This window comes from Macrotis lagotis, unplaced genomic scaffold (genome assembly GCF_037893015.1).
Source record: "Macrotis lagotis isolate mMagLag1 unplaced genomic scaffold, bilby.v1.9.chrom.fasta BILBYCTG477, whole genome shotgun sequence".
NCBI classification, from domain to species: Eukaryota; Metazoa; Chordata; class Mammalia; order Peramelemorphia; family Peramelidae; genus Macrotis; species Macrotis lagotis.
Window position 1 is genome coordinate 1 of NW_027422384.1, and position 27,407 is coordinate 27,407.

At 42.3% G+C, this 27,407-nt stretch overlaps 1 long non-coding RNA gene and 1 pseudogene across 1 annotated transcript; both read right to left on the reverse strand.

The window, feature by feature from the left end:
• Positions 1-347: 347 nt before the first annotated feature.
• LOC141504158 (uncharacterized) lies at positions 348-8,497 on the reverse strand. Its single transcript, XR_012473230.1, has 4 exons — positions 8,128-8,497; positions 2,843-3,117; positions 1,815-1,995; positions 348-446 (listed from the first exon to the last, which is right to left on the reverse strand). It is a non-coding gene; the product is annotated as an uncharacterized LOC141504158 (long non-coding RNA).
• A 9,734-nt stretch (positions 8,498-18,231) lies between these two features.
• LOC141504159 (ceramide synthase pseudogene) lies at positions 18,232-27,183 on the reverse strand (annotated as a pseudogene).
• Between the last annotated feature and the right edge of the window lie 224 nt (positions 27,184-27,407).

Below are 27,407 nucleotides of genomic sequence, written 5' to 3' on the forward strand. Positions count from 1 at the left end.
ATCACCTCACATCTAGACCATGGCTCAGACCTGCTGCTCTCCAGTACAAATTTGAACTGAAAAAAGAATTTTCCTAAAGCACAAATCTGCTCATATCAGCCATGGTTCCTTAATACCTACAGGATTAAATAAAATTCTCTGTTTTGAGTTCAAAGCCCTTCATTACCTACTCCCCCCACCCCCAACTTTCCAGGCTCACAGTTTAAACCACCCCGACCTCCTGATCCAATGACTTTGGTCTCCTTCCATCTCCAGACTCCAGACAGTTGTCCTGCTGTGCCCCACCCCTGGAATGCCCTTCCTCATCATCATTTCATGTCATTTCATGACTTTTAAGTCTTACCTTAAAAGGACTCTGCTTCCAGGATGGAGGGTGCCGGGTCCCAAGCTTCAGGGCTTTTGTGGAGCTGTTTTTAAGTCTTCCAGGAACCTGTGAGTTGTTGATTCTTCCAAGGTGTAAAAAGTAAGGAAAGGCACAGTCACTGCTCTCCCGATCTGAACTCAGCACTGTGGGTGACCACAAGCTCTCTTTTCTGCCCTGGCCCTGGGAGAAGCGACCCTGCTCCCCCCACAGAGACAAAGAGACCCCCGGAATCTCCTGATCACCTATCCATTGCTGTTTGTAGCCAAAGAGGTCTGAAAGGTGCTGCTGGTTCTGCCCTGGCTGCTCCTGATTGCTCTGGCGGGTCGGGAGGAAGTGAGCCCCCCTGGCTGGGGCTGGGCTGCTCTCTTACGCAGGTGTGACAGACAGCTCCTGCCGACTTTCTTTGGCTGAAAAATGATTTCTCCCCGTCCTCTTATGGGGTCCGCTGCCTCAGAAATTGTTTTCTGTCGTTATTTAAAGGTGTTTGGAGGAGTTTGGGGAGAGCTGTGGCATATGGTTGCCTCTTCCCCGCCACCTTGGATCAGCCCTCCTCTTCTCCCGCTTTCCCTGTCTCCCTCTCACTCCATGTCTGACTCCGGACTTCCCTTCATCTAACCACTAAAACTCCGACTTCCATAGGAAATTCTCATTCTCTGCCTCACTTCCTTTATTATCTCCTATCCGTTCCCCTCTGCAGCCGGTTGTTACAGACTTATCCACAGGTCGTCTCCCTCAGGGGATTGTGAGCCCTGGGGAGGCAGGGACTGTCCTGTCATCTTTGTATCCTCAGCTCTGAGCACTCTGCCTAACACCAAGCAGGAGCATAATACTTAATGACTGACATTCTGTACTAAACCAGTCATAGGCAAGAGAGGATAAAAGGTAAAATCAATGTTTTGGAGACAATTTGAATATAGGAAAATAAGAGAGGAAGGAACTGAAGCGTTAGCTGGGAGTTAGCCTGGGGGACTGAGATAGAGGGAGGAGGGATTCTCTCAGCAGTGATGAGGAAGTTTGGAAGAAGTGAGAACTTGGGGGGTGGGGAGGAAGATAATGTCCCATTTTGGAGGGACAATTCAAGGGGCCCATAGACATTTGCTTCTAGTGTGAAATGTCAGTAGGAGGTAAGATGAGAGAGGTTACCATGGGGATGCTGGCAGATAAGAGGGGAAAAGTCAGACATAGCCTCCCCTGCCTCTGCAGCCTAGAAAGAAATCCATGGTGATGACAAGGGACATACTGGCAAATATTTACCAACTGACTTTCCAGGAAAAAGATAATGCAAGATACATTTTAATATACATGTGTATTATTAAGATTTTTCTACCAGTCTTAAGTCTAGACAATCAACAAAACAATAAATGGAGCCCTAATCTGTAGCATTTGCTTATAGCTGAGATGTAAAAGTCTACACTGAACATTCTGAGAAGTTACTCTGGTCTAAGCTCACCTGAGTCACCTTTAGTCCAGCCCTGGTGCCTCAGAAGTTGGAGAATCACCCACTGGGGGCTCCTGGTGCTTATTCAGTCTCATCTCCCCTTCTTAGACAGCTCTCACAGTCCAGACTGGTCACTTGCTGAATCAGGTCTTTCAAAGGTCCAGGCTGCACACATCCCTCAGCACCATTGGACCTACAAATGGCCCCCACTGTCATCAAAGACCTAGGATGAACAGAAGAATCCCTCCCTCTTACCCAACCACCCACCCCAATTTGAGGAGGAAATTGATCTATAACAACCATTGGTACCAAACTGTCTCAGTAAATGTCACTTTAAAAAAATCTAATGCAGTTTATTGTACTGCATAGTCACCCAACAAATAAGAGTTGGAGGCAGTATCTAAACCCAGTTCTTCCTGACTCCAAATTCAGCCTTCCATCCACTTTGCCATTCTCACTTTCACTCTGCCATATACTAATTGTCTTTTAACAAGTGAAGCATCCTATCTCTCCAGCTCCATCAAGCCATGAGGCTAGGTCCTCTTCCCTACAACCTCACCCAGCACAGGGTTGGACACACAGAAGACATCTAGTAAACATTAGTCCCTGGGTCAGTGTGGATGGAAGCTGTTCAGATGAGAGTCAAGAATAGAATCATCTCCATTTTTTAGCTCCAGGACTGGGGGAAGCCAACATCATCTACTAGAGGAAATATCAGCCTGAAGGATCAAAGGGATAGAAGAGAATTGAAGCCATGAGTCAAGGTTCACTTCCCAAAGTGAGTTTGTCTCTTTCTCAAAGCTATGAAGGATCCAGTGTATGTATCAAGGAGAAAAACATGGGCAGATCTGGAGGGAGATAGCTGAGTCTGGTTCCCAATCCAGAAAACTCCCATGTGAATAAATGATCTTGTGAAAAGTCCCTCTACCTATGGGTCCCATTTTTCTTCATTTTAAATGAGGGGTTTTTACCCTTTAAAATCACTTTTAGCTCTAACAGTTTCATATTCAGAACAAACCCATAAACTTTTCAGTACCTACCTGGTACCTGATGTTCAGCAAGGGCTTCATCATAATTCTCAGGTGACTGGACATGATAAGTGTATGGACCAGAGTCAGAGACCTGAACCTACTGGATTGTCAAAGTCATCTTCCCCTCAGCCATGTCATGCATCAGCAGCTCTGTCCTCCTCTGGAATTCAGCTCCCTGGGTTTCCTCCAGCTTCCCCTCCTGGAGAACCTCTTGGTAAAGACTTCACAAGAGAGTGTGGCATCTTCCCCCTGCTTGGTCTGAATGGGTTGAACTTTTTGGAGTTCTAGGGACAGAGAAGAAGATGATAAGGGAACAATGCAGGTAAAGGTTTTCCTGAGATTCATAGTTGTCTTGGGTCCTAAAATTATTTCACCATATCCTTTTGTTGGTTCTGCCACTCTAGAATTCATTTTTTAATTGATTTATTTTTATTTATTATTTTTCCCTCAGTTATATTTATAAGCAATTTTTTGCTTTTTTCTCAAACTTTGAGTCCCAAATTCTTTTCCTTCTTCATGTTCCACCTCTCTTTATTGAAAAATAAAGCTAGGTGGAACAGTAGATAGTACACTGGCCCTGCAGTCAGGAGAACCTAAGTTCCAATCTGACCTCAAATACTTAATAATTGCCTAGCTGTGTGACCTTGGGCAAGTCACTCTTAACCTTATTGCCTTAAATAAATAGTAAAAAAGCAAGCAATTTAAAATAGATTATAAATAGTTCCATAATAATCCAGTTATGAAAGAAAATGTCAACCCCCCAAAAGAAATCTCAAAAAAGTATGCTTTGTTTAATAAGTCTCTAAAATTTTATATTTCTATAAAAAGAAAACTAATTTCTCAGTTTCTAATCAAGAGTTATAAATCTTCATATTGTCTGTGTGAAAAAATATTTATCTGCTAGATCAAGTCCTGCTCTTCTCTATTTCAATGTTGACTTAGCCTGTGTCAATACCACCAGGACATAGCACCAATAAATTCCTTTATATAGGTCACAAGATAAGAGACATCTTGGCTGAGGAGACAAAAATTCTGTTTGTAAACATTCCCTCTCCGGTCTAAGTGGGATTCTTATCCATAGAAATTTGAAGCAAATATTATTACTTACAAAAGGATCATAATATATAATTATATCTCATTGATTGCCCAACTCTGTTTTATTAGGATGAGGGGTGGGGTTGGTGTCACCAATTTAAGAATGAGAGATCTTGAAGGTGAAAGAATTCACATACTGTCCTGGAATTTTAAAACTGCTCAGGAGTTTACAGATTAAAATCTTTTCTCCTCCAGGAGAAACAGAAAGCAGCTAGAGGACCAGTTAAGTAACAAAGGACCAAGCCAGGTAGGAAAAGAAAGTGAAAAGGAAAATAACCAGTAGTCCTGGTTGAGCTGAATGTGAGGGGACTGGCTAGAGGTTGGGAGAGAGATAGATCCCCATCCTTGCAGGATGAAGGTAGAGTAAAAGAGAGAGAGAGAGAGAGAGAGAGAGAGAGAGAGAGCTGTTCTTCCAGCAGTCTAGTACCTGACTACAGGTATTCTCTAATAGGTAAACCACATGCTGGTCTTTCCTGTCCCAAGATGCATGACCTCTAAGTCAACATGTCATTTACTGTCATGCCAGCATAAGCTTGATCACTGGCCAAAGTCAGGTAAACTGGAAACTCAAAAGCTGGAGGAGGGGGAATGAGCTGAGGCTGCTCCCATCTTGAGGAATTCACATCAAACAATGGAGTCACTTGGAACAACAGGAAGTTTTCCAGATAGGCAGAGACAATATTTTTCATTCTACAAATTTTTTTTCTAATCACACCATCTCCTAGTGTGATATAACTCCATAACTCCCCACATCAAGATAAGAGACCATGCTGTATCTAAACTTCTCATTCCAGCAATGTTAGATACAAGACCCTGTGCACAATGAGGGTTTCTTGAATTGATGGTTTAATTGAATTGAAATGGCAGTGGACAGTAATATGTGGAGACCACAGTGGCAGAGACCAAAGGCAAATCACCTGACCTAGGAATGCAAAGAAGCATAAGGATGAGGAATGAGATATAAAGGTAAAATGGAAATTTTGTAGAAAGCTGAGCAGTTGTTTCATACTTTGTTTCAGATCATAGCTGATGGGAGTGGCCAGGGCACTATCCACTGATCCACCAGGGATTTGGTTAGAAGGAGGACTATTATCTCCTATTATGGAAAAAGCAGACCAGTTCCTGCTTCCTCAGGATGGTCTTTATAGCTAATTTTTTTTTTTAGGTTTTTTTTTTTTTGCAAGGCAAATGGGGTTAAGTGGCTTGCCCAAGGCCACACAGCTAGGTAATTATTAAGTGTCTGAGACTGGATTTGAACCCAGGTACTCCTGACTCCAGGGCCAGTGCTTTATCCACTATGCCACCTAGCCACCCCTATAGCTAATTATTGATATGGCTGTGAAAACTAAACTTGCAATTGTTATAAATGGCTCATGAATACTTAGTCCAGAATGATTAAATGGTTTTTATTAAGATTTCTTAACAAAATGGCACACCTCTCCAGGTAGAGGGGGTGGGGAAATCCAAGGTCTTTTATGCAGTTTGAAAGACTTTGTTCCTGCCCTTTCATGCCAATCATAGGCTGGGGTCACACTCTAATTAGTCCCATACATTGGTCCCCTTACCCTCTCCCATTATACTAATGAGCAAGAACAGTTAGATGTTTTTGAGCAAGTAGAAGGTCAAAGCTCCAGGTTAATTTAAAAACAGGTGAGGCTATCTCATCAGTTTTTGATCAGATTGAGGTAACATGCCCACAAGGCAATAACACAAGCAGATTCCAGTCTTTGTAATGTAAACTAACAATCCTCCCTCCACATTCTGGTGGAACCCCAAAACCCACATATTCCTCATACAAGCTTGCACATGCAATCCGGAGAAACAGATTGTGTGCCTGCCTTCAGCTATAGAGACTCAGACCTTGAGGAGGGCAGAAGAGCAGAAGTTAACATTCAGATTTACAAACCCTATTTATGTTGAGGGGAATATATTTGTTTAGCCTTTTAATATTAAGGAACTATTATCTTTGCTTGTCTTATATTTTCTGAGTGCCTCTGACTCCCTCTCCATTGTTCTCAAATGCAAATTCAAGGTAACTCTCTCCATGGTTAAATATAAATTCATTAAAATAATTGAAAGCAACCTCAGACCATCCCCCTCTACTCTTCCTCCACCTTCCTGGCTCTCTTTGTTCAGGTGGGTCTATCCTGGACCCCCTCCCCCTAATGCCTCCCCACACAGGAGGTGATAAGACTCCTCATAAAACTTTGACTGATCCCCTCCATCATGCTGGATTCTAGTGGGTCTTAACCCAGTCACTCCTTGTGGCTGCTTCCCTTTTTCTTTCTTCTTTTCCCATAAGCATTTTAGCTTCATCTTTGTTAATCAGGCTGTCTTTAAGTAGCTCACTATCTTGCTGCCTCAACAGAGAGCCTAACTAACCTGTAAACTGTTTGCTGTCACCTCAGAACTTTTAGTAACTTGTTTTAATGTGAACTTTGCAATGACTTGTGAATTAAAATCTAAGCCTTCATAACTCTCCAAGGTCTGTCATTTTGTGTCTTTTTTTTTTAGGTTTTTTTGCAAGGCAATGGGGTTAAGTGGCTTGCCCAAGGCCACATAGCTAGGTAATTATTAAGTGTCTGAGGCTGGATTTGAACTCTGGTACTCCTGATTCCAGAACCAGTGCTATCCACTGCCCAGCTGGCTGAAGTTTTCAATTAGAAAGCAAACCTCTTCCACAGAATGATCTGTAAATCCCTTTCCCTAAGGGCATTTTTCTGTCATCAATTAGAAGTTGAGAAACCAATTTTTGAGCAGAAATAATGAATTAAAGAGATTACATTTAGATAGTACACTCTGTACTGACCATGTATTTTCTACTACATTTAAGTTTTTGAGGTAGGTCAATAAATTTTTAGCAAAATACCTTGCCTTTCCCAGAAATCCAACCAAAACAAAGGTCATTGTCCTAAAAATGAAGGGATTAAGTTTTAGAACCTCTGCTCTTCATCTACATTTCACTCATCACCTAATCTGTTTCCTACCTCTCCCAACTCTCCTTACCTTCTCCTTAAAAAGCTCACTCACTCACTCCTCAGTTGTGCTGCTCACCTTCCTTTGGAGGACAGTGATTTCTGGGGGTGCCTGATCCCTTACACTCTCCTACTGTTATTACTCTCTCTCACATCTTCCTTTGCAGGGATCTGCTCTTGGGAGCATAATTCCTCAGTAACCTCTCTCCTCTACCTTTGCTTACTGCTCAACCTTTCATTTTGGTTTAGGTTGCTTTGATTGTTCTTTTAGCTTTAGTTTCTTCTCTGCTTAGAGATCAGTGGCTTCCCATCTTCATTTTAGTCTTTCTTTCCCTTAGCTTCTACTAATCACAGCAAAATTTAAATAAACTTTTTTGTCCCTATAATTATTTCTGAGTCAAAAATCGGACTTTATGTGAATTCTTTTACATTCCTGTCCGAACCTTTAGTTAGCTACATTTTTCCCTGGCAACATGCCATTATAAGGGAAGGCAAGGGAAGTAGTGAAAAGGGCAAAGAAGAACAGAAAGAAGCATGAGGGAAAGAGTGAAAGGGAAGCTGAGGTGAGTCAAGATGAGGAGGTCTTAAGCTTGAGGACCGGTGAACAACAAAGTTTTAAGTGAGAATGCCTGAGAGAGCCAGAGAAAGAAGAAACAGCCATAAGAGCTGACATAGGTTGGGAGAACGGGATTGTAGCTTAGAACAACTGTTGTTCAACAGGCCAGCTATAGGACAGCTCCTACACACACATAGGCTGTTGTTTGTTCAGATTTTGATTGTAGAAACCTGGCAAGGTATCGTGGGATTTACAGGTCTCTCTCTAATCACTATGGAACTCACCAACTGGCCAACAATAGGTCCCACTGTTTTGGTCCTTATTGGCTAAGGGTGAATGTAAATTGCAATTGTTTCTGGCCAGAGATCCAGAGAGTTTTACCCTTCCAAACTTTTTTCTTTTTTGTCTAGATTAAAGAGATCGATTTTTGCCTCATTTCTTTCAAACTTGGCCTTAATCAAAGAAGATTTGCCTCAGTAAAACAGAGCAGATAAAGACTTTAAACTTAAAAAAGTCGAGTTCTCCCACTGTATTCAAACCCATCCCATCCATTTTTCCTGATGTATATCTGGCCACTGGAACCAAAAGAGGAGAAAATGAGGTTGGAGACTTAGCACAGATACCCCCTCCTCATCCCCCTCACCTCCCCCAATTCCCTACCCACTTACATTTAAATCCAATTCTCCTGCATGTCTTGGTCTTCAGAGAAATTGGTGTCTTCAGAGAAATTGGTGTTGCCAATAAAGATTGAGAACTCTTCTGAAAGTGAAAGAATTTACTACTAGCCCTGGAGTTGAAATATCTCAGGATTTATTTCACAAGTCTGCAAAATTCACAGATTACAACAAAGGACTAGGCGAGGTGCATGAGGGAAAGAGTGAAAGGGAAGCTGAGGTCCTTGTCAAGGTGAGGAGGTCTTAAGCTTGAGGATAAGAGAGTTTTAGGTGAGAATGCCTGAGAGAGCCAGAGAAAGGAGAAACAGCCATAAGAGCTGACATAGGTTGGGAGAACAGGATTGTAGCTTAGAGTGAGAGAGTGCCATGCTTCGAGGGTGAAAGAAAGATAAAAAGAGAATTCTCTTCCGGGACTTCTTATATGCAATTTCTGTAGTGGGCGGACGAGGGTGGCACTTGGGGAGAGGTGTAGCATCTGACTCCAGGTTCTTTCCCAATAGGCGCCAGTGGGCCATCTAAGGAGTGGCAAAGATAGTGACTGGTCTATGTGCTGGTCTTTCTTGTTCTAAAGGGTCTGGCTTTTTAAGTCCAACATGTCATTTCCTATAGCTTAAGATGAATATCCCCTACATCTAATATCCTAATCACCCGAATCTAATATCTAACTTGGCAGTCAAAAGTGAAAGTCAAAAGGAAGTGTTTTAACAGTACAGAGCTTACAAGGATCAGTAAGATTACAGGATTTTAGCCATGCAAAAAGATTACAAAATTTGTTTCCAATTACAATATTTCCTATGCCAATAATTCCCTGTATCACTGATATCAGGTCCCTGATTTCATGGTCCAATTCAAGAATGAAGGATCTTATGCCTGGCATGCCCTCCCCCTTCATCTCAGTCTATTTCTTGACTTTTAATTCTTTGCTAAAGTGGGTTCTCCTTCCAGTGTGGAAAGAAATGTATATCTGGCCACTGGAACCAGAAGAGGAGAAAGTGAGGTTGGAGACCTAGCACAGATATTCCCTCCTCATCCCCCTCACCCCTCCCCCATTCCCCACTCACTTACATTTAAATATAATTCTCTTGCATGTCCTGGTGTTGCTGGAGAAATTAGTACAGCCAATGAAGATTAAGAACTCTTCTTCTCTTTCACTCTTTCCCTCATGCACCTCGATTAGTCCTTTGTTTTAATCTGTGGATTTTACAGACTTGTGAAATAAATCCTGAGCTATTTCAACTCCAGAGCTAGTAGTAAATTCTTTTACTTTCAGGGAGGGGGATGAGGAGGGGGTGTTCATCCCAAACTTCAGGGCTTTTGTCAACTGTTTCAGAGACATTTCTAAGGACCTGTAAGTTTCCAGTTCTTCCAGGGATATAAGGAGAGGAGCGGTCATTGCTCTCTGGGCCTCTCTGTTCCTTGAGCAACCACTAGAATCTTTCCTGCTCTGGAACTGTGGAGGTGGGAGAGAGAGACCCTTTCCTGGAATCTTCTAACCAGTTGTTCTCCCTTCCCCGCCTTTACTTCATCACCTGTGGGCTGAGGGTTGTAGAATATGCCCTTGCCCCTGGCCTTTGCTGCTGCCACTTGATTCAATGGCTCCCAAGGCTTGCTCCAGCAGTACCCTGGCATGGCCTGCTTGCTTACCTAATGCTACTGACCTTTCCTGCCAACCATCAAACTTTGGAGAGAGCTCAGTACATAGGTGCTTTTTCTATGCCATCTTGGATCCTCCCTTTTCCCATCCATGCCTTTATCTCTATCACCTTATTTTACTTCTTCAAGTGATCAGTAAAATCCCACCTTCTACAGGAATCTGCATAGTTAATATATAAGATATAGCTTTCCATGGTATGCCTTATAGTTTAGCTACAAAGAATTACTGACCCTCAATTTATTTCTGATGTATAGAGAATTACTGACCCCCTGATTCACTTCCTGATGAACAGGAAGGGGAGATGAGTAGGATTGATCTCACCAACAAATTTAAAACAGCTTGAGCATTTAAAAGAACTGCTGAAAGTCCTTGACTGGTCCTGTCCAGACTCTCAAGGTTGTACTTGATGAACATTGCCTTGTCTCTTCAAGAACTAGCCATTCCTGAATGTAAACACAATAATTCTTGGGGTTCAGGGAGGGGTGGCTCCCTCCTCTGACAGCCTGGGAAATTTGCTTTTATCCCACAAAATCTGGCAAAAAGACTTCTTTGTTCTCAAGATATATAAGAACTAATTAGACCTTAGCCTAATCAGAGTCTCACCCATGGAGAGGATGCTCTGCCTGGGACCTTTCTGATGAGGACTCTGAAGGCTGTACCCTTGGACTCCCCAGCCACTGTTGATTCAGATGTAGAAGCTTCCTGAATCGGTGATGTTTTCTCTTAATATTTATGTTTGCGTAGACATTGCTACTCATTGTTTACTTTTGTTGTAAAACTGATTTATTTTTACCTGTTTTATAATCATTTTATTAAATATACTTTTTAGCTTTGTTGGTATGAATGTGTCATTTATTAGGAGTGAATCAAAACCAAAACTCACTAATCAAACAGAGGCCTCCCCTCATCTCTCCTCATTCTTCTGCCCATTTTCAGTCATTACTTCCCATCTGTCTCTCTGCTTTTTCTTTGTACAGACTTTGTTGTACATCATCTTCCTCAGTAGATTTTGAGCTCTGGGGAGGCAGGGACAATCTTGTGTTTTTCTTTGTCTCCTCAGCTCTGAACATAGAGCCTGAATATACAGAATGCGCATAATAAATGCTTATTTGAAGCAGGACTCAGGGAAATGGACATATTTGGACTTGAAGGTCATGTCCTTTGGGTGTAGAACATGCAATGATTACAGTCTTAACTACTCCTTGGGGGGCCACCCCTGTGGCCTAAGTATTGGAGAATACCTGGAGCCAGGTGATAAACCAGTCCCCAAGCACCACGCTTGTCCAACCCATTATGGAAATGTATTTAAGCAAAGTCTTCTAGAGGGCAGCTCTCACTTTTTCTTCTTTGGAGGATGGTCACTTTCTCTGTAAGCTAGAACGAAGTGTTCCCAGCCGCGCTGCTGGAGCAGCTTCAGCTGGCTTCAGCTCCATGTTGAGCTGAGCAGTTCTCCTCTCCTGGGCTCCCTGCCATCGCCTTCTCTCTTCTTTCCTCCTTCTCACTTTATCCTTCTTTGGCTCCCAGAGGTAATTGCCAGAGAAGCAGTCGTTGTGTGTTGTTGTTGTTGACGGTGGTGGGGTGATGTGTGTGTGGGGGCTGTGTCTAGAGGCAATAGAGAGGACATTGTTATTACAGCACCCCTAGTTTTGTGTAGCTCTCGCTTGGATCCCGAGCTCCTCATGGCAGTTTTTCTGCAGTTCTATTGGTTAATAGAAGACTGCATAATAAATTAGCAGTGAGTCTGTTCATCAACTCTGAGTCTGTTACTAGCTTTTTAAAGACTGAAGTCCAATTGATGTGAAGATTTCAATAACCAGAGCTTAAGAAATGGATTTTTTTTTTATTTTGCTGGTGCAGTAACCTAGGGAGGGAGTATCCCCTAGGAGGCTAGCAGGAATCCTCCCCCTCCTTTTCCCTTCTTGGCTATCAAATGTTTATAAAGGCCTTTCAATCTCTTAAGAAATCTGGATTGGTTTCTAGCCTCTCCTCTTGTTTCTGGAGACAGTTAGTTATTCATCATATTACCTGTCTTGATTTACCTAACCTGTCCTGCCTGCAGCTTCCCTCACATCAGAGTCTCTGTCTTAGACTCCTGCTATTAACACCTGAATTGTGTTAATACAGAGATAATGGCTTCCATTGATTCAGCCACAACATTTCAGTCTCAGTCTATGTTTCTCCTCTCTCTCTCTCTCTCTCTCTCTCTCTCTCTCTCTCTCTCTCTCTCTCTCTCTCTCTCTCTCTCTCTCCCTTTTTTCTCTTTCTGAGAGGGAAAATGGAGTCTTTCTTTTTACAAAACTCTCCTCCCTTCCCCTGCTTCAGCTCATCTGTGAGAGGGGGACGAGAGGGGTCCAAGCCCCAGGGCCCAGAAGCTGCTATTCCTTCCCTAGTTGAAGTGACCTCTTCAGTATTATAGCTATCTAAGGAAATGCCTGATACCTTCTCCCTGGTTTGGGGGTTCAGCCTTTCCACCTTTTTTTGTTTTGTTTTGTTTTTAGGGGTTTTTTTTGCAAGGCAATGGAGTTAAGTGGCTTGCCCAAGGCCACACAACTAGGTAATTATTAAATGTCTGAGGTCAGATTTGAACCCAGGTACTCCTGACTCCAGGGCCGGTGTTCTATCCACTTTGCCACCTAGTTGCCTCTGATCCACTCATTCTTGACAAGGTTATGACAAAAGAAAGCTTAAGGACTTTGATAGAACTTTCCTAGAATTGAGAGACTTGACTTCTGTACCTGGCTCTGCCATCATCCTCCTGTGTGGTTTCAGGAAAGTCCTTTCACTCTCTCTTTCAGACTCCTCTTGGTAATTATGCTGTTGGTCCATCTTCTCTCCCAGGTCCCCTCCCTAAATGTTCTCCTTACCTTTCCATATCTTGCCCTGAGCATTGTAATCGAATCAACACTAATCTTTACCACCAGAGAAAGTGTGTCAATGGACCTGTCCACCTCCCTGGTCATCACTTCTCTCTTCCTGTCTTTTTCTCTGATTGTAATGGAAGTTCTCACTTTTTATTTGTGGATCCATTTGGCATTAGTATGTACTTAAATGGTTTTCTTTTTCTTCTAGTTGTCAATTAGCTATTTCTTTACTTATTTGTTTATTCATTCTGTAGGCTTCAATTTATTTCTTTGTAAAATGAATGAATTTTAAAAAAGTATCCTCTAAGATCCCTTCCTGTTTTAATTTAATGGATTATTTCTTAATTACTAAACTGTCAGCTTAGAGTGTATCTTTTCTCTTATGTTAAGAATGGGGTTTTGAATGTTACCAGATACCTCCTCATGCTAATTTTCTTTGGTGAGGAGATGTGCTTCTCAAGATCCATGCCATTCTTCATTACTTTTTAAGTTCTTTTCTTTAGAGAATTTTTCTAATGATTTTCTTTTATTTGCCCAATTCTACTTGAAAGGAGTACTTCTCTTCAGTGAATTTTTATGTCTCTTACTACCTGGCCTGTTCTGTTTCTAAGATATTATTTTCACTAGCATTTCTTTATGGTTATTTAACAAGCTGTTGATTCTTATATTTCTTGCATTGTTCTCTTTCTTTTCCCAGTTTTCCTCCACCTCTCTTGATTTTTTAAAATTCCTTTTGAACGCTTCCAGAAATAGTTGGATTGATATCCAATTCGTTTTTTCTGAGGGTTTGTTTTTTAGGTCTTATATTCTGTTTTGTCTTGATCTTCCCTGTCACCATAATAACTTGTTCAGGTCAGGCTCTTTTTTTGTTGTTTGCCCAGTTTTCCAGACATTTTCTTGACTTTTAATTTGATGTTAAAGTTGGTTTCTACTCCTGGGGTAGAGAGTATGCTGTCTCCACTTTCAGAGTTTTCATGCTGTTGTTTTCAGAGATAGTTGTGGGGTCTGTATGCTTTTGGCGCTTCCAAAGAGGCCTGATCTAAGGAGAGGAGTGATCACTGCCCTCCTGGACTCTTATCTGGTTTGTGAGAAACCAGAATCATTCTTTCCCCCCCTTGCAACTGTGACCACAGTCCCTCTCCCCTATGTTTGCATGTTCTAAAGAGACATGTTCCTCCTCACCCTGGTACAGGTATCCAGAACTGAGAGTAAGAAGAGTCCTGTTCCCAGCGTCAGCAAAGGGTCTCCTAAAATCACATTCTGAGCAGTTTGATTCCATTACTGTCTGTGAGCTCCTCTCACACCCAGTGAGAGCTTTTTTTCCCAACCTTTGTAGGTGTCTTAGACCACAAAGTTATGTCACCGAATGCATTAATTTGTTGTCATTCCAAAATTCATCTTGAGATGTTAGTTTAAAATTGTTTGGAGGGAATATTGGAAGAATTCAGGTGAGTCTTTGAATTTACTCCACCATCATGCCTCCTCTTTTTTGCTTTTAGATATCTGTCTATAAGACTTGGATCCTCCCATGTCTCCATCACAACTGAGGCTCCAGATCCCAGCCTGATGATGGTGAAGGTAGGGAATCTGAATCAGGGTCTGGGAACCTGAAGGATCCTGGATTCATGTGATTTGGTTCTTTTTATACCTTTTGCATAAATACCATTATACCTTCATCATCAACCTGTCGGACTATCAGTCTGTAAAATGGAGATTATAATGATGGTATAATAATACCTACAACACTTTAGGAACAGGAAGAAAATAACTATTACTTTAATGGTTATGATGTTCCAGACACTGTGCTATGGGAGTAGGTGCCATCATTATCTCCTTTTTTACAGGGGAGGAAACTGAGTCAGAGAATGATTATATGGTGTGTCCAGGGTCACAAAGTATTTAGTAAGTATCTGAAGCTGTATTAGAACTTAGATCTTCCCTGATCCTGACCTCCCCTGACCCCAGGCCCAATGCACTCTCCACTGCCTCTTCCACCTGTGGTAGTAGTCATTGACATCATCGTCTTCATTAATTTATTAGAAATTGGAGCTGGTATTATTCTCCAAATCATCGGCCAGGGTCTAGAGACTCTATTATTTGTTGCTCATAGCCACATAATTCTGTTAGATCCTGGGAATCTCACTTATCTCAATGAACCTCCTCTTTCCCTACAAACCCTCCATTTTCCTAACATCCCTCCTCTTCTCATTCATTGAGATCATAAACTTATTGTCTTCCTCACCTTCTGCCTCTCATCCCATATATTCAGGCTCTTGTTAATTCTTAATGTTTCTGCCTCAACAACATTTTTCACTTTTTACCTCTCCCCTCCTCTCAAGAAGCCCCCACCCTCATCTTGTCCTTACTATCTCTCACCCAGAATAACTACCATAACCTCTCTCTGGTCTCCTGGTGCCAGGTCTCTCCTCCAATTCATCCTCCATTCAGTCGTCAAAGTATTCTTCCTGAAAAGATCTGATTATGTCACTATCTGCCCAAGAATCTTCAGTGGCTCCCTGGTACTTCTAGGATCCAATACAAAAATCTCCATGTTTTTACAATCACCTCATTTTCCTTCATATGTGCTATGGTCTAGTCACACTTTCCTGATTCTTCTCACATGTAATACTGTGCTCTATCTCTCCTCCCTCAGGGACTTTGCACTATCTGTGCCTCCTGCCTGGAATGCCATCCCTCCTCCCCTTTCTATTGACTGCCTCGACTTCATTCCAGACTTGGTTCCATTCTTCCTCCTGCAGGGGTCAGACTTGGTTCTCCCCACCATATACATTCTGCTGGTTCCCCTCAAAATGCCTCCATTTAACTTTTTTTTAGTTATTTTCTTTTGCAAGGCAATGGGGTTAAGTGGCTTGCCCAAGGCCACACATCTAGGTAATTATTAAGTGTCTGAGGCTGAATTTGAACTCAGGTACTCCTGACTCCAGGTCCAGTGCTCTATCCACTGCGCCACCTAACTGCCCCTCCATTGAACTTTTCTCTGTTCTATGTGAACAGTTAGTTGTTTGCAGATTGTTTATCCCATTCCCACATGATCTCCTGGACAACCACGCCTGAGTTGTCTCTCCAATGCTGACCACAATGTCAACCAAATGAGATAGAAGAACTGTTCATCTTCTCCTAAAACTTACTGTCTGCTAGACCCTAAGCTAAGGGATTTATCATTATTGTCTCATTTGCTCCTTCTAAGGGTCCTGGGAGGTGCTAGGTTGGGTAAAGAGAGCACTGGACTGGGAGGCAGGAAGACCTGAGTTCTAATCCAGCCTCAGATAATCACTGACTGTGATAACTGAAAAAAAAAAAAAAAACCCTTTATCCCTGTCTGTTTCAGTGGGCTCATAGTTAAAACTGGATGAGAAAAAGTCCACCTACCAGGGTGGAGGAACAAAGCAGAAATGGTTGTATTTTGTAAACCTACAGCTACAGTACATTCCAGTTGTGGTTCTTCCTATATCCTTAATGAGGAAACTGGGGCAAAGAGAGTTTGATTGACTTGCACAGGGAGTAAATGTCAGCTAGTAAATGTCTTCAGGTTTGAATTCCTAAGTTTCCTGCTCCAGATCTGCCAAGTCTGCTCTGCCACCTTGCTACCATAAGTCCTTAATGAATGTATGTTGATTGACTGACTGATCTGTCTCCCTAACTCTATATCCTGCCTGGGCTGGACTACAGGCTCCTGTTATTTCTATCCAGAAGTGACCATACCACTCCTCTCTTCCAGCATCTCTAGTGGTTTTCTTCTTCCTTCTGTGTGAAGCTCAGACTTCTCCTGGCATTCAAAGTTTCTACAACATGGTGCCATTCTATCCTTTGCATCCATTTCTCTTGACTCCTCTCCTAGTGCTCTGTATTCTGGCCACACTGGACAACTCAAAGACTTCTGGAGACACCAGTTCTTCTCAACTAACCTGCCTCAGTTTCCTCATTTCTTAAGTGAGCTGAAGAAGGAAATGACAAATTGCCAAGAAAACACAAAATGTGGTCACAGAGAGACAGGACTGAAACCATAGAACATGAACTAGATGGTGATTTAAGCCTGCAATACACTTTACAAATATTATTTCACGTGGTCATCCCAACAACACTGGGGACTAAAAGTTCTTAGTAACCTCATACACTTAGTAAATGTTTGAGTCTGGATGAGAATTTTTACCTCCAGGTCTTTTAATTGTATTCTTTTATGATCTGAATAATTATTCAGAAGCTCATTATATTGAGTTTCATATTCTGTTTAGTATAGATGTAGTCTTTTTTTAGGCAGTTAGGGTTAAGTGTTTGAAACCAGACTTGATCTCAAGACTTCCTGACCCAAGGGCTAGCTCTCCATCCACTGTACCATATGCCTCTTCCCTCAATCTATTGACTAAATCCCTAAGGATAAAAAATCCTGGGCCTTGTCTTCCCAACAGCACCAGATTGGTCACAGAGGACACATTTAGTGAATATTTATGATTGGATTGATGTGTGAAGAATGTGGGCAGAAGACAAAGCAGATGTCCTTATCAGCCCACTCCCTCCTCAGGACATGGACCCTGAGTGTCATTCCAGACATTTTATCCCAGGTCTTTTGGGTCCAGGCTAGCCGGTCCCCCAACCTATCAGTGGGAAACCCTAGATCTGACAAAACTTCCTATGAGCAGAACTCCAGATGGTTTGGAAAGCTCAGTGAGTCCTGGTCTTCTATCCAAGAGGAATATCCAGTTTTCATCTTCAGAAACAGGTTTAGGACATAGTCAGCTTGATTTGTTGACTTTGATTTGTTTCCTCCTTCTAGAACACTTTAGGCCAAAGAATGAATACAAGTCCACTCCCAGCCCTTTTACTTCTGGGCAGAAGTCAGAAATGTTTTTCTCCTACCCTTCCAACCAGACACAAGCCAGGGGGACCTTGAAGGGAAGAATCCAGGTCCAATGTTTTGCCTGCCCAGGAGGGAAGCCCTGAGAAGCCAGGGTGCCTAGTTCTAGAGTCCAAGGGAGCTTTGGATTTTGATCTTTCTGGGACTAAACTATGTAAGAACTAGGCTAAGACCTTGCTCCCCCCCCCTCAGTTTTTCAGGCACTGAGGGGGGCCTTGTGAGGATGACAATGTCCTCATGTGTTGGGGAAAATGTCCTTTATACCTTTGTTCTCCTGATATTTGTATGATTAAATATTACTGTATAAAAACTAATCTATTAAATAATGGAAAAAATTGGGGGAACATCATTGGTGGGGGGGCTGAACCAATGATGGAAAGACTGAATGCCCCAGCCTCATTAAAAGTACTAGAGAATCCTGAGGAGATGAAAGATAACAGATGTGGCCATCAGTTAATGGGAGTCTGGAGAGTCAGTAGACTAGAAATACTAACCATGAGGAAGTTGTGAAACTCCAGTTGGATAATGTATGGAAAGTCCTTTTCATCCTCTAAAGGTCTGTGCCAGTGCCAATGTCTGCAAGTCCCATGCAGCTCTAGAGAAAAACAATGACCATGGGATTTCCCACATGACCAAAACCTGCTAAAGCTGGTTTTGCTGTATAAGGTGCCTGTCTAGAAATAACACATGTACTGACCAAAGTCAGAGAGCTAGACCTGGTGGATGTTCATGGTCACCTTCTCTGCCATATCCTGTCTCAGCATCTTTGTTGTCCCTTGGAACTGAGGGGCCTGGACATCCTCCACCTCCTGCCCCCCTGTGGTACAGGAGTAAAACAAGGGGGCTGGCAACCAATTTCACACCTGTTCATAGAGTAACTGTCTTAGGGAGAGGTGACAAGGAGAGGACGGCTTCCCCTGGGCAGGCTAGGAAAGGCTGGACCAGAGGACCGAAAACCATGAATGTTCCTGTGTGGAGAAGCAGGGACAAAACAAGAGAATCAAGAATACTGATGGTGGAATTAATTTGGCCTCCAGAGAAGGAGGGGGTCCCCCACGATCATGAGCCTCTGTATGTTCCTGTTCAGGGGCTGTTCCCCTTTGGGGAAATCACATTCATACTCTGACATCTTTGTGAAATTGAAATGACATTCTTGCCCTTTATTAACTTGTATTTCATGGATCTAGGGCAACTGAAAGTTTGATATTGGAGGCAGGAAAACTACAGTTCCTATCAGTGGCTTCATGGAGGGCACTGGCCTCTGCCCACCTGAGCCTGCTTAGAGATCACTCACTAAAGCAGAGAAAAGCCAGGCTTCTGGGCTAGGAGTGGACTTGTCCTCATTCTTTGGCCTAGAGTGTTCTAAAAGGAGGCTGGGCCAGAGAGTTAGACAGACCCCTATGGGACAGCAGAGTAGCTCAATGGAGGGAGGCGGAGGAGGATAGAAATATGGGGGGCTTCCCAGGCTCTGCTAAAGTGATGATATCCTGGATAACTGAACCTGGAAGTAATGGATTTGAGTTCAAATATTAGATCTGTTACTGATGACCTTGGACAAGTCACTGGATGTCTCTGGGACTCTAAACAGTATTGAACCAAATGATCTCTAGACCTTTTCCTTTTCTAAAACCGATTCTTTGTTTTCCCTTTGTATTTGTCACTGAGGAGTGGGACTCTGATACAGAGTCCACAATAAGCTGGATCTTTTTGCCTCTTTGGCAGAAGGGGAGAAACAGCTGAGTCCTCATGAAGGACCTCTCATCCTAACTTTCCTATTTTCTTGGGTGGGTCTGGATGACAAGTGATAGAATCCTTGCAACTGTGGAGGACATTTGTTCTCACAGACTCACAGACACACTCACAGGTCAAGAGGCAGGTCCTAGGATGGACACCAGCACCCTTACACATCTGCCCATCAGAGTGAGGCAGGAGAGGGGAGTGATCCATACTGGAATGAAATTGGGATTGGAGGCAGGAAGACAACAGCTCCTGTCAATGGCCCCATGGGGGGGGGCACCTGCTTCTTCCCCTCCACTGAAGATGCTTAGAGATCACTCACTAAATAGGAAGACCAGGCTTCTGGGCTGGAGGTAGACTTTTCCTCTTTCTGGGTCATGCAGTTGGGTATTCTAGAAGGCTGGGCCAGAGAGCTGGGAGACCCCCATGTGGCAGAATAGAGCAGCTCTGGGGAGGAAGAGGAGGGTGATGATGGAAATGTGGGAGACTTCCCAGGTACTGCTGTAGTGATAGCATCCTGGGTTATTGGACCTGGAAGGAAGGGATTTGAGTTCAAATGTTAGCTCTATTGATGAGCTGTGTGACCCTGACCAAATCACTGGACTCCTGTGGTCCTCTATTTCTTCAGTAAAAAAGAGAATTGAACTCAATGATCTCTGGGGCCTTTTCCAATTCTAAAATTAATTCCTTTAGGGCTCAGTGAGAATTTTTTCTTAAGAAACTCATTTATAATTTGTTCAATTTTTTTTCTAAAATAGGTCTATTCAGATATCCTGGATCCAAGATAAGTTATGTGACCAATGTGCCAGGCTGCCTCCCAAGCTTCCTCTTATCACACACACACACACACACACACACACACACACACACACACACACACATTATATATCTGAAATATATGAATAACCTATGTATAACTCCTAGGCATGGTTTTTAGAAGGGACAGATTAACAACTGATCTCCCAATTGATGTTAACAGATAGTTTTAAAACAATAAATCAAAATAATTTATAGTCATGAAAAAATGCTCTAAATCATTATTGATTAGCAAAATACAAATTAACTTGTGGGATGGAGCCAAAGCAGTTGTTAGGGGAAATTTTATATCTCTAAATGCTCATATGAATAAAACAGAGAAAGAGATCAATGAATTGAACATGCAGCCAAAAAACTAGGAAAAAGAACAAATTGAAAATCCCCAATTAAATATCAAATTAGAAATCCTGAAAATCAAAGGAGAAATTTATAAATAAAAGTAAGAAAATTATTGAATTAATAAATAAAGTTGACTTTTTTAAAAAATCAATAAATAAATCTTTGGTTAATCTGATTAAAAAAAGAAAACTAAATTATCAGTATCAAAAATGAAAAGGTTGAATTCACAACCAATGAGGAAAAAATAATTCAGAACTATTTTGCTCAGCTCTATGTCAAAAAATATGACAATATGAGAAATGAATACTTATTTACAAAATATAAATTGCCCAGGTTAACCAAAGAGGAAATAAAATATTTAAATAATGCCCCCATTTAAGAAAAAGAAATTGATGAAGTCATCAAAAAACTCCTTAAGAAAAAAACTCCAAGCATTTAAAGATCAATTTATTCCTATTTTATATAAACTATTTGAAAAATAAAAACAGATGAAGTTCTGCCAGATCCAGGAAGAACCAAAACAAGGAAAATTTATGGTCAGTCTCTCTAATGAATATTAATTCAAAAATTGAAAATAAAATATTAACAAAGAGATTGCAGTAAGTTATTACTAGGATAATACACCCAGATCAGGTAGCATTTATACCAACTATACAGGAATGGTTCAATATTAGAAAAACAATCAGCATCATTGACCATAGCAATAAGAAAATTAACTGAAATCAGATTATTTCAAGAGATGGCAAAAAAGCCTTTGACAAAATATGGCACTCATATTAAAAACTGTAGAGAACAACTTGAGAAAAAACATGGAAAGACTTGCATGAACTGACTTTGGGTGAAGGGAGATGAACCAGAAGAACGTTATACACACCCTCAGAAGCATTGTGAGATGATTAACTATAATTGATGCAACTCCTCTCAGCACTTCAGTGATCAAGGACAATCCTGGGAAAACTTGTTATAGAAAATGCCATCCACATCTGAAGAAAAACTATGGATTATGAATGCAGAGCTAAGCAGATTATGTTCATTTTTTAAACATTTCTTTCACCATCTTTATCATATATTCCTGTGTATGATAAGGGGGGCAAAACTGTTGATTTCCCAGGAATTCTACCTAACCCATCTTGTATCTGTTTTTCCTGTATATATATATATATATATATATATATATATATATATATATATATATATATATATATATATATATATATTCTGACATCTCCTTGGAATTCCCAGTGTTGTATTTTTGTATTTTCCGAAGATTTCATAACATTAGAACTTTTTGTATGCCTCAGGGAGAGGCAGTCCTGTTAAATTTGGACAGAGTTTACGATCTGTTTTATTCAAGGATTTTCCTGGAATCCTTCCTTTATAGTCATTCCACTATTAGGATAGGTAAGTTTTGCAATCAATATTAGTCCTACAAATATTGGTATACATGGAATCCCTATATATATTGAAGAAGGAAATGTTGTTCCATCAGGCGGTGCAGTCTTCTTTCCACAACTGTGTCAAGCAGCTTAGAGACCCTGGCTCCCAACACCCTTCATCCCCATCCCCTGCTCCCTCCTCAGTCTTCTTCTCCCTCAAAGTCCCTCCAGTGACTTTGGCCTTTGAGCTGCTCCTCCCACAAGACAAAGGACCTCTCAGCTTGGGGTCTTCTCTGTGTTCTCCAGGCCTGGAATATTCTCCCTGCTCTGATCTGCTCCTGGTTTCTCTGACTTCTTCAAGTGCAAACTGAATCCTATCTGCTACAGGAAGTCTTTTGTGATACCTGTGAATTCTAGAGCCTTCCCTCTGGTGAATATTTCCTGCTCACCCCTTAGAGAGCTTGTTTGTGTTGTGCAGTCCTTTACTTCTTGTCTCACTCATTAGACTGGGAGCTTCCTGAGGACAGGGGCTGGATTTTTATCTTTCTCTGCATCCCCAGACTTTACTGCAGTGTCTGGGACATGTGGTTGCTGGTGTTCAGGATTGGGGCAGCTAGGTGGCACAGGGGTTGGAACACCAGCCCTGGAGTCAGGAGGACCTGAGTTTAAATCCACCCTCAGACATTTAATAATTACTTAGCTGTATGATCTTGGGCAAACCACATAACCCCATTGCCTTGCAAAAAAAAAAAGAAGAGTGAGGATAGCAACATACCCTAATATCTATCATCTCCATAACTAAAGAAGAAATATCTTTCACCTCCTTGAGGACCCAATGTTATTTGGTGCTAGTAGTGGATTGGATCTAGATAGTTTAACATTCTCTATTTGAAAAATACTCATAAGCTTTCTAAAGGGCCTCAATTAGCTTCTGCCTGCCAAGAACTTTCCTCTACTCCTGAATATGGGGTCGAGGCTTTAAGGAGTGGCTTGGGTGGGGATGAAGGGCCCCCCACTATTCTGATGCTCAGCTCTCCTGAAACCCCCATAGATTAATAATGAAATGCTTTCTTATCTTATCAGTCCCATGTTTCAGAAGCCACAGCCAGAGCTCCTGCCAGAACAAGGCTTCACTGCCCTCTGCCCCCTCAGCAGGGTGTTGGTTCTGTGTTTTTGCTCTAGTTTCTTGGAGCACATTTTTGAACTAACGATTGGTTTTATTTTTATTCCAAACCACAGCTGTCCCAACCTCTTATTCAGATTTCACCAGTTGACCAGGCTGCCCATATCTAGCAGTGTCCCCAGGAGACCTATAGCTAAAGTCTGCAGTCATTCTAATGGGGCTCCCCCAGAAGGCAGGTTGGAACTAGATTAAAATGTAATTGAGGAATGTTTGACAAAATTAATAAAAAATACAATAAGCCATAGATAATATTACATTATAAAACTAAGCCAGTCTGTGGCCTGTAGCCTATGCATGGGCTAGTGGATGTTTGTTTGCCTTTAAGTTTGACATCACTTATCTAGACTTAAGAAAGTGATTAAAAAGATGCTAATGATGCAAATGAAACTTAAAAATCTACCTGGAATTTTTAGAGCTGGAGTAGAACTTCAATCCTCTGACTCAATTTGTAGAATAGTCAAGCTGGAAGAGAGCTTAGAGAATATCTTGTCCCTTCCCTTCATTTTACTAGAGGAAGTGACTTGCCCAAGGTCACAGGTTAGCCACAGCAAAGCTGGATGATGAAGAATCTATATTTCACAAAGTATAGAGAGCATCTGAAGGAACTGGGGTGATTAGCCTAGAGAAGAAAAGGCTCCAAGAGTATTGATAATAAACTGCAAGAATTTATAGACCAGTTTTGTGGAAAAGGGGTCAGATTTGTTCTCCTTGGCTGGTCATAACTGAGCAGATGTGGGCTTGAGATCAGGAAAATCCTCCTAACAATTAGAGCTATGAATGGCTTGGGCTCTCTTAGGAGATGTTGGCTTTCTCTTCCTTAGAGTTCTTTAAACAGAGGCAAGACCACAGAGGATAGATTGCTCAGTCTGGAGTCAGGAAGACTCATCTCCCTGAGTTCAGATCTGGCTTCATACCCTTTCTAGCTGTGTGTCCCTGGGCAAGTCACTTTACCCTGTTTACTTCAGTTTCCTTCCCTGTAAAATGAGCTGAAGATGGAAATGGAAAACCACTCCAATGTCTCTGCCCAAAAAACTCATCCAATTTGGGATCAGGGAGCTTCATACACAAAGGACAAAATAATAACAACAAAATGAACCCCTTGCCCATTTGGTTCTCATGGAAATATCTTTTGTGTATGTTTGCATCAGATGACTATGTAGGTCTCTTCCAGGTCTCTGGTGGTGCTATGTTAAATCCAGGCTCTTTCAGGATTGGAACTGCTGCTTCTCAGAATCAGAGAAGATGATATAGTCCAACTCCTATGAGAGCAAGAAATTTTTCAGCACATTCCCTAACAAATGGTCAGTCACTCAGGCCCTCTGGGAAGGCCTACTCAGGACAACCAGGTCCACTTCAGAATTTTCCCTTTTACTAGAGTTAATCTGCCTCTAGGCAAGTCCTCCCTGGTGCCCCTAGTTCTCCCTATTGGGGCCAAACAGAGTGCATCTAATGCCTCTATCCATAGAGTCCTGTAGATATTTGAAACTTATGATTAGCATTTTCCTAGACTTCTCTTCTCTAGGCTCAAAATTCCCCAAACCTTCTACTGACTGTCTGGCATGGGATCCATTATCTCCTCCTCCTGCTTAGCCTCCACTATGTCCTCTTCCTGAATACAGTGTTCTAGATGTGGTCTGACCAGGGTAGAGTGTGATAGGGAAGATCACCTTCATCCCTCTAGACTTTGTGATATCCAATAAGCAGGGTTCAAGATGAGGGAGGAGGGAGGGGAATGCAAAGATAGCTTCAATCCAGACTCTGGTCAAGATGAGTTGCGATCTAATAGGAAGTGATACAAGGGAGAATGAGATCCATACCCAGCGAAGGACCTGGCCATGACCAGGTTCTGTGAAAGGTTTGAGGTGAGAAAACTCAACAAGAGGGATCAGGGTAGACTTCCTGGAGAAGTCAGGACATGGAGAAATTGAACCTTGAAGGACTGAGGAAGGGGCCTGGTCAGGGCTCTATCCACTGATTCAGGCTGTCTCTATAGCTCTGAGGAGTCCCCTCCCTCAGTCTTCCATTTCATCTTCCCCTTTCCTTAGGGAATGGGAGGGGCAGAGGGGAGGCTGGAAAGTCTTCCCTTGGAAGGTCTCATTTCCTCCCTCAGGGACATCAATATCTTCACCTTGTTGTCTCCTGCATGTACCATGACCCGGACCACAAAGGCACCAATCACTCCTTCCATGTGGCTTTGGTGACCTTCTGGCCCCCTGGGGCTTCCCCCTTTTCTAGCCCTTCCCACAAGAAATGGAAGGTTAGTTTCCTCTGATCAATCTTGGATGAAAGTCCAGGTACTTGAGGAGGACAAGAGGAGGGGGTATTGGATGTGGGAGAAGGGGAGGGGGAGGAAGGACTTGCTCAGCTTAGCGATTCAGAGGGTGATATAGGAGGCCTGGGGAGAATATTCTGGAGTAAGGTGGTAGCTCAGGAAAAGTCTTGAAACTGGGATGCTCCAGGACTGGGACTGACAGTCAGATTCCCTGAGGAGCTTTTAGAATTCTGCGCTGGTCACATTGTACAGCTTCAAAGACTCGGTCATGAAGGTAATAATTATAGAAATGAACCATTTCTATAGATGTGTTCCTCCCAACATCTCTGTGAGATGGGTAATGAGAATATCATTATCCCCTCATGAGAAATGAGGGAATGAACTCACAGAGTGTCCAGTCTCAGAAATAGGCAGGGGGGAGGATCAGGATATGAACTCAGATTTTCTGCTTTGAAGACCAAACTTCTTCTTCTTTCATGAGCTACTTGTTTCCTCTCTGTCCCCCTAGACTACTGTGCTGCACTGGCCCAAAGCTCAGAGGGAGCCCAGAGTTGGCATAGCCTTATCTCTGTTCTTCCCAAGTGTCTTCTTCCAGTCCTAGGCTGGTGATCCCCTCTGATCTTTCCCTTCTCCTTTCTCACACCTCTATTCCCAAACAACTCAGTTCCCATGGAGGGAGTTTAGAAAATAATCCCTATTAATATCATACTAGAGACTAGACTGAGAGAACATTTTGAGATAATTTTAGAGCTAGAAGAGACCTTTGAGTCCAATCCCGTGTTCTTTTAAAAAATGGTTTTTTTGGGCCAATGAGGTGGTGCAGTGCATAGAGCATCAGCACTAAAATAAGGAAGAGCTGAATTCAAATCTGGCCTTAGATACTTACTGAGGGTATAACCCTACACAAGTGACTTAAACTCAATTGCCTTGTAAAAAAGAAAAGAAGAGTTAGGTTGTCTAATCTCCAATTAGTTTTTAATCTATTTTTCCGTGATCCCTTAGTAAATATTATTTTATTGAATTGTGACCTAAAAGAGATACTTTAAATATTCTTCTTTTCTATTTTTTAACTATTAAACTGTATGTCCTAAAATATTATTATTGTTTGTACAGGAATCATCTCCAAATAACTACCATAGGCAGGTTATTTAATATTCTATTAACTTCCATAACTTCTTTCTTTTCTTTTTTTAAATTGCTGTAGCATAATACATTCTTTTTTTTTTTTATTTTTGACATGGGCTGGTATACTGAGGGGTACAGAGAGCAAGGGCAGGCCTGCATGCTGCCCGTAGGCCCAGTACAGGTAGGGGAGCAGCAGCACTCGACAGCACAGGAAGCTCAGCGGCATCAAGGGACCATTTACTTTGTGCAGCAGGGTGTGTTGCTGCTTGTACCGGATGAGGATCTTGCCTAGGCAGACAAAGGGTGTGCTGGCTTCCACCATCAACATGCAGCCCAGAAAGAAGTCTCCCTTGCCTTGGCGCCACACCACTGATAGTGGAAAACAGACCAGCACCATGACTGCATGGTGCAGCACCTTGAGGAATTCCTTGTGCAGGTAGCCTCGGGCCACAGCCCAAGTGCCTCCTGGGGGGCCAGCCCCTCCCTCATCCTTTCCATGACCTTTGACCTGGTGCTTGTGCCAGTGACACGGGAACATGGCATAGATGTCATAGATGAAGTAGGGCACTGAAAACTGAGTGTAAGATGAGGATAGCCAATGCTGGTAATCAATGATATGTTTGCAGGAGGTGGAGACAATGTAGCCAGCTGTGGAGGCCATGATAGCTTGGACTGAGGACACTAGCCTGGCTGAGACAATGACCGCGTTGGTCTCCTCCCAGGGCAGCTGTCGCAGCCTCTGGAGCGTGTTCTTGGAAAGGAGGAAGAGTCCCGGGAACACAACCCCCCCAGCCACCATCGGGGACAGCATCATGGCTCAGGGATTTGGGGCAGGGAAGAATGAGTAGAGCAATAAGTACTGGGGAAGCTGAGGCCTGTGAGGAGTTAACAGATGCTGAAGGAGATAAAGAGAAAGGGGGTTTGGTTAAGGGACAGAAGTAGAGATGAAGGGAGAGAAGAATTAAGAAAAGAAAGAATATAGACAGGAAGGATACAAAGAGGATAGGATGGGGAGAGAGGAAACAGTAACAGGAGGGA